Below are 8,307 nucleotides of genomic sequence, written 5' to 3' on the forward strand. Positions count from 1 at the left end.
CACCCAGAAGTTGTTTTACTCCAGTATGTGGATGATTTGCTGCTCTGTGGAGATGATATACCCACTACTGAAAAGTGTTCAATTAGTCTGCTTTGCTATTTGGCAGAACAAGGATGTAAAGCTTCACTTCTCAAGCTGCAGTTCTGTCAACCTTCTGTGATTTTCCTTGGACATTGCCTATCTCAAGGTACCAGACATCTCACTCGGGACCGAGTCAGAGCAATTCTGGACATTCAACCCCCAAGGACTTCAAAATCTCTTCATGCCTTCTTAGGCCTCATTTCCTACTGCAGAGCATGGATCCCAGAGGCCTCTCTGCTTATGCAACCTCTCTACGATGCACTCAAGTCAGATCCATTCGGCCTGACCAACGAAGCTCTGGACAATTTCAAATCTCTTAAACGTGCCATTGTCTCCGCTCCTGCCTTGGGCCTACCAGACTATACCAAGCCTTTCAAATTATTTGTCTCTGAAAGACTAGGCCATGCTACAGGAGTTCTTACCCAAACTAATGACTTAAAAGGCCGCCAGAGGCCTATTGGATACTTTTCATGCCAACTGGACATTGTGGCTAGAGGGACCCCTTCCTGCCTTAGGGCTGTTTTTGCTGCAAGAGAACTCATTGAAAGAACCTCAGACCTGGTCCTTGGCCACCCGTTGGTTGTTTTGGCCCCTCATGACATCTCTGCCATTATCAACCAAGTCCAGCTCAAGCACGTGTCTCCCGCTAGACACCTACGTCTGCAATGTCATCTTCTTCTGCCTGACAACATTTCTATACAAAGGTGTCAAGTTCTTAACCCATCCACTCTTCTTCCACTCCCTGAGGGGGGTATCTACTATGGGTTTGTCACAGATGAAACCTACATCTACCTTCTCTGTGGATGTATCAAGAAAATGCATCCACATTTAACTTTTCACGAAGACAAGACACCTCTCTGTGAAGGTCCAGATTATGCCTTCTGTACCATGTGGTACAAGCCAGACATTACTCCTGAACCTTGCTATGAAGATGAGCTCTACCACTGGTTTGAAGTAAAGCTCACTGCCCAAGATTTCTATTGTGACTCGGAAGGCAACAGCATGGTCCTGATCCAACTGCCCCCAGAACTCAATTACCTATACCGTCATTGGGATACTGCTATTCCACATATTCCTGTTACCAAGTTGAAGACAAGATCATGGAATGACCTTGGGCCCATGGCAAAATTATGGGCCACCATGGATGAATCACAACTACAGGAAAATGGCATTGCCAAATACCCAGCAACTGACCTTCTTGAAGCATGGCCACGCCATTTCCTGGAAAAAGAATTTAAAGACCTAGTTATAACAAATGACTATGACCCAGAAACTCCTCATGACTGTTTCGAACAGATGAAAATGGAAACAGTGCACTTACCAACTGTGCATGAGAATCCATTACCGGATCCGGATTTTACTCTGTTTATGGATGGTTCAAGGTATGCTGATGAAGAAGGAAAATACCACACAGGATATGCCGTAACCACAACAGAGGAAGTTCTCAAGTCATCACCTCTACCGCCAGCAATGTCTGCGCAAGAAGCTGAATTGCAAGCCCTGACTTCAGCATGCAAGATTTCCAAGGGAAAGCGTGCCAACATCTATACAGATTCAAGATATGCTCTGGGTGTGGCACATGACTTCGGCCTCATTTGGAAGACAAGAGGATTTCTTACCACTGCCGGTACACCAGTCAAACACAGCTCTGCAATCAAGGAACTAATGGATGCCCTCCTACTCCCTGAAGAAGTGGCCGTTTTGAAAGTAAAGGCACATGGGAAATTGGATTCAGATGAAGCAAAGGGCAACCATTTAGCTGATCAGGCTGCTAAGCAAGCGGCCAGAGATTTGCAGGAAGTGGATGAAGAAGTGTCCGGTCAAGAAGAAGAAGTTCCTATCTTTACCTTACAAACTCTTCCTACTGACCTAAGAATTCTACGAGAACAACAAGCTATAATTACCCCTGAAGAAATCCAGAAATGGAAGAAGAAAGGAGCTGTCCTAAAGGACGGAATTTACTACAACAATTCTAAATTTTGCCTTCCAAGAAACTTATACCCAGCAGTTGTCCAATGGGCCCATGGGCCTGCACATCTGTCAAAAGACCTAATGGCCGCCCTCATTCAAAAATATTATGAAGCACCTGGAATCACAACCCTGATCAACAGCTTCTGCAAGGCCTGTGTCATTTGTGCAAAATGTAATCCAGGAAGACCAATCAAGGTGCCTGCAAAGCACCTAGCAAAACCCATGTACCCATTCCAGAGAATTCAAATTGATCACATCCAAATGCCCAAGAGTGGGTCTCATGAATATGCACTAGTAATGGTGGATATGTTCTCAGGCTGGCCAGAAGCCTACCCTGTGGCCAATATCACTGCAAAAACAACCGCAAGACGCCTACTTACAGACATTGTATGTAGATTTGGACTTCCAGAAGTCATTGAAAGTGATCAAGGCCCAGCCTTTACAGCAACAGTGACTAAAGAAATTTGGACTGCTCTGGGAGTGACCCTAGCCTTCCACACCCCTTACCACCCACAAAGTAGTGGTAAAGTAGAGCGCATGAATGGCACTCTAAAAGCCAGAATGTTAAAAATGTCACAAGAAACAAAAATGCCCTGGCCAGAAAGCCTGTCAATAGCTTTGCTCAGCGTTAGGCACACACCTAGAGGGAAACACTCGTTATCCCCATATGAAATTCTATTTGGGACAGCACCCAGGCTAGGTTGTTATTATCCACAGCAGTTACAGCTTCAATCAGATGTTTTAGTAGACTATGTAACTGAACTTGCAAGTGCCTTGAACAAAATACATGCCCAAGTTTTCTCTTCAATTCCAGATCCTGATTTGAACACAGGTACCCATAACCTGCTTCCCGGAGATTGGGTTCTGGTTAAGAAGTTCGTGCGGAAAAGCACCCTGGAACCAAGATTTGACGGGCCATTCCAAGTTCTCCTGATCACCGCAACTTCCGTCAAATTGGCCGGCAGGCCACATTGGATCCACGCTTCCCACTGCAAGAAGTCTCCTGCCCCAGAGGAAGCAGATACCGCACAACCATGTACCTCTGGTACATTGTCTCCTTAATTAGTTTAATTAAGGCCCAGCAAGTAGCCATCACTAAAGATGCTAGTGGGTACACCTTCTGGTATAATTCATCATGTACCCGTGTGGCTACCTATACCTTTGATTATTGTGACATCGTAGAATGCCCATTCTCTACAACACAAATCCAGAATATCTATAGAGATATCCCTCATGTAAAAGATCCATATGTTTGTGTAGTTGACAAACAATGGGGGCACAATTGTGGCCATTGGGGGGCGGCGGGATGGAATGCCGGGCCTTCCTGGGGTTACAAGCCAAAAAGTGCCTTATCTAAAGTAGATGATCATGGTAGGTCCCTCCTTCAAAGAATGACTCTGAGAAAGCCTGGAGGAGGCACACCAATGAAATTAATTCTTAATGTTGAGCATCCAAGCCCAACAGATGCAGACCAGTATGTATTGGGAATGTACTGGAAAAAGGGTTCCTATACTAAATTAGGGCATTTCTACCTTAAAGATATGTGTAATTCCCCTGAGTGGCAAGGAGCTACTCACATGGTCACGAACCCATTAAAACCACACATCCAGTCCTTTAAGGACATGATGGCCATTGCTAACCCCACCTTTGAAGATACCATGGCCGCTGAAACAGGTTTTAATGATGTTAACCTATGGTTAGAATGGATGAAATATAATGCCAACAAACATAACCGAACCGCATGCTATGTGTGTGGTGGTGCCCGGCCTCATCTGGGCACTGTACCTTTAACCCTGCCAGTAGATGAAGAAAATTGTATTTTAAGTCTTTTTGCCTACCAATATAATTTCAACAGGTCTCTATGTCAAGCATGGACAGCGGAGTATCCTCTTATAGCCAAAAATGTAAGACCTCCTCATGGTGTTACCGTATATAAAGGTAATTACACTTGCTATGTCAAACATGATGGGATTGGTAAATTTGTGGGTAACTTTCCCGCAGGTTATTGTACTACATATAGAACTGTTCCTGTACGTTTGCTGCAGCAGCACATTAGGTCACTGGGAGATATTTACTGGTTGTGTGGGGATTTACAGCTAAGATCCAGAATGGACACAGAGTGGTGGGGGGAGTGTACATTGGCCAAGGCCATTATGCCTATACACATTATTTCTGACACACACACCAACACCCATGAGTCCAGCCACACTAAGGCTAAGCGTGAAGCCCCAGTAAAAGGAAGTTTTGACCCTCACATTTACATTGATGCCATTGGGGTGCCTAGGGGGATACCCAATGAATTTAAAGCGAGAGATGAAGTTGCTGCAGGATTTGAATCAATTTTTACCATAGTTACCGCAAACAAGAACTTAAACTGGATAAACTACATTTATTACAATCAACAGCGTTTCGTTAATTACACCAGAGATGCCCTCCAGGGATTAGCCGAACAGTTGCAGGCAACATCCCAAATGGCCTTCCAAAATAGAATAGCCCTGGATATGATCCTAGCCGAAAAAGGAGGGGTATGTAAAATTTTGCCCGACACCATGACATGTTGTACCTACATCCCAGAAAACACAGGTCCTAATGGTAAAGTTACATTAGCCATAGCAAAATTAAATGACCTCTCAGAGGAATTAAAAAGGAATTCTGGGATAAAAGATCCCTGGGACAGATGGTTTGGTTGGATGACGGGTTGGAAAAAGGCTTTAATGCATATTGGTATGGCAATACTAATTTCTTTTTTTATCTTTGCTCTTCTCTTTTGTTGTGTCTTCCCCTGTCTGAGGAAAGCTCTCACGAAGACTGTTGACCAAGCGGCACCCACTTTCACACTTCTTGATGTTGATGACCAAGATTTCCAGGATCTCAACTCACCCTGTTTGCCGCTGCAATCTATCCCTTTTGATGATAAAGTGCGAGAGTTCTAGGAAGGGACCACCTTAGGGACAGCATCTGTCAGTGAATGGTAAAGGCCCCGTGTGGAGAAGTGGTGGGTTAGCTGCCGTGGGACACCCATGGGTGTGAAGTGTTCGAGAGCCATACTGACAGATGAGTTAGCCTAGTAGGGTCAGAAAATAGGGACAGACTTGCACTTTGCATTAACACCTAGCTAGCGGCCACGGGGTTTCTGTGCCTTTGGGCTAACACGTCTTCTGGTATTAACAAATAAAGTTTTTATCTCTTAGAATTTAACATTTCATAGGGGGGACTGATGTAGAATTATTAAAAAAATCTTATTGTACTTATATTGAATTGCTGCTCTAACTCTGTATTAACCTGATACTGTGACAAATCCTCCATTTTGTCCTCATAACCTGACTTCTCCATATGAAAACTACATTACATGACAGTATTTCTCAGCACATCTAATACAATAGACAAAGACTGTATTCTCCATAAGGATATGACTAACCCAGGAACTGTTGAGTTTCCCCTAACTCGCAACATAGTATAATTTAAAGGCCATGAGAACACAGTAGTAATGAAATGTTCTATTCATAAGAGACCTTGCACCTAACCACGAGATCTGACATCACCGACCGAGTAAAATGACGCTCAAGACCCCCTTGTCCCCACCCGTGTCTAGAATAATACCACCTCCTGGTGGGTGGACACGGAACTAACCACTTAGTTTTTGATCCAATTAATTATATTGATAGGTGGACACTAATCCAGACACTTAACAATTAATCCAATTAATGATGTTTATTCACTGATATCTTGATAATCAATGATGACGAAAATGTCTCTTAAAAGGGCCTGCGCGCCCTCTGATTTTGCACTTGCCAATAAATTTCCTCGAAGTTATTTTAACCTGAACTCCGTGTGTCAGACTGAATTACTTCAGCGTATATACGCAATTCAATTCTCTTTAATTTGGACAGGAACAGATAGACACTTAAACATTTTGGTTTACTGAAAAAGTACCATAACAACTGACACAGAGCAGAATAGGGACTGTTCCCCTTACATAGGGTGACTTGGAAGATATGGATTGACACCTATCCTAAGGATCCCTGATACACACTGACACAGAGCAGAATAGGGACTGTTCCCCCTACATAGGGTCACTTGGCAGATATGGATTGACACCTGTTCTCAGAGACTCTGGGCAAGGGGGTGACTTTTCTGACATTGGCTTCTTACGCTCAAATGTGTAAATAACTCCTCTGACAGATAAAGTGAAGCGGCTGTGGTGCTAGTGTTGGTGGTGGCGGCAGTTGGGTGAGTGGTATCTTGAGAGGTGCCCGAAGCTAAGCTGGAGGAGGATGGTGTGTCAAGGTTCCGAGCAGAAGCTGTAGAAGATTATGTGTCCTGTGCTAGCCAGTCAACTATGTCCTCTGAAAACTGGGCATTATTCTAGGGCAAAATGGAATCACAGCACCAAGTCCACGATGGCCCCTGCTGGGTGGCCTGCCTCTGCCTGTCACTTTTTTTTTATTAGTGGTACTATGCGTGCAAGCTACTGTGAGACCAGATATGAGTGGCACTGTGCAGTGGCAGAGGTTGGAAGAGTACATGCTGTAGGCCTGACACACCCGCTTGAAGACAACTAACTGCTATTCAATCTATAACAGTGAAAATAGTTTTTGGGGTTTTAAATGCACGCTATTGTGACACCAGATATGAGTGGCAATGTGCACTGGCAGAGGTTGGCAGAGTACACGCTGTAGGCCTGACACACCCGCTTGAAGACAACTAACTGCTATTCAATCTATAACAGTGAAAAAAGTTTTTGGGTATTAAATGCACGCTATTGTGACATCAGATATGAGTGGCAATGTGCACTGGCAGAGGTTGGCAGAGTACACAATGTAGGCCTGACACCCACTTGAAGACAACTAACTGCTATTCAATCTATAACAGTGAAAAATGTTTTTGGGTTTTTAAATGCACGCTATTGTGACACCAGATATGAGTGGCAATGTGCACTGGCAGAGGTTGGCAGAGTACACGCTGTAGGACTGACACACCCGCTTGAAGACAACTAAGTGCTATTCAATCTATAACAGTGAAAAAAGTTTTTTGGTTTTAAATGCACGCTATTGTGACACCAGATATGAGTGGCAATGTGCACTGGCAGAGGTTGTCAGAGTACACACTGTAGGCCTGACACCCGCTTGAAGACAACTAACTGCTATTCAATCTATAACAGTGAAAAAAGTTTTTTGGTTTTAAATGCACGCTATTGTGACACCAGATATGAGTGGCAATGTGCACTGGCAGAGGATGGCAGAGTACACGCTGTAGGCCTGACACCCGCTTGAAGACAACTAACTGCTATTCAATCTATAACAGTTAAAAAAGTTTTTGGGTTTTAAATGCACGCTATTGTGACACCAGATATGAGTGGCAATGTGCACTGGCAGAGGTTGGCAGAGTATACGCTGTTGGACTGACACACAGACGCTTGCAGACAACTAACTGCTATTCAATCTATTACAGTGAAAAAAATGTTTTTGTTTTTAAATGCAAGCTATTGTGACACCAGATATGAGTGGTGGCACTGGGCAAGTGGGCACAGTATCCACTGTGAGCCTGACACAGAAGCTGGCAGGCAGGCAACTGCAATTAGATTACACAGGGAAAAAAGCAGACTGATGTTCTAGCCCTAAAAAGGGCTTTTTGTGGTGCTGTCCTTACAGCAGAGATCAGATGAGTCCTTCAGGACTGTAGTGGACACTGAATACAGTAGCCTAGCTATACATTTCTCTATCAAATTAGCAGCAGCTACACTTTCCCTCTATCTAAGAATGCAGCTTCAGAATGAATCTAAAATGGATGCTGTACAGGAGGTGGGAGGGTCTGGAAGGGAGGGTCTGCTGCTGATTTGTTGGAATGTGTCTGCTGACTGAGAGGCACAGGGTGAAAGTTTACTCAATGATGACAAATAGGGGGTGGATCGAACAGCGCATGTGTTCGCCCGCCGTGGCGAATGCGAACACGCTATGTTCGCCAGGAACTATTCGCCAGCGAACAGTTCGGTACATCACTAATTCTTAACAATCTTATTTAATCATATGTTCTTCAGACTGCTTGTTTGATTATGTTTATGTCTTTATTCTGATCTATGCAATATTAATTTTATCCATCAACACAAGTTACCATTTTTTCCTTCACATTTTTCTTTTCATTCTAATCATTACTCAGGAACTACGGACATCAACCATGGATATAGGCTAGTCATTACCCACTATTTTGCTGGAGGAACCCTGAGGCTACCTCCTTGTATATAGGGAATCAATAAGA

The sequence above is a fragment of the Pelobates fuscus genome, chromosome 4 (genome assembly GCF_036172605.1).
Source record: "Pelobates fuscus isolate aPelFus1 chromosome 4, aPelFus1.pri, whole genome shotgun sequence".
Taxonomy (NCBI): domain Eukaryota; kingdom Metazoa; phylum Chordata; class Amphibia; order Anura; family Pelobatidae; genus Pelobates; species Pelobates fuscus.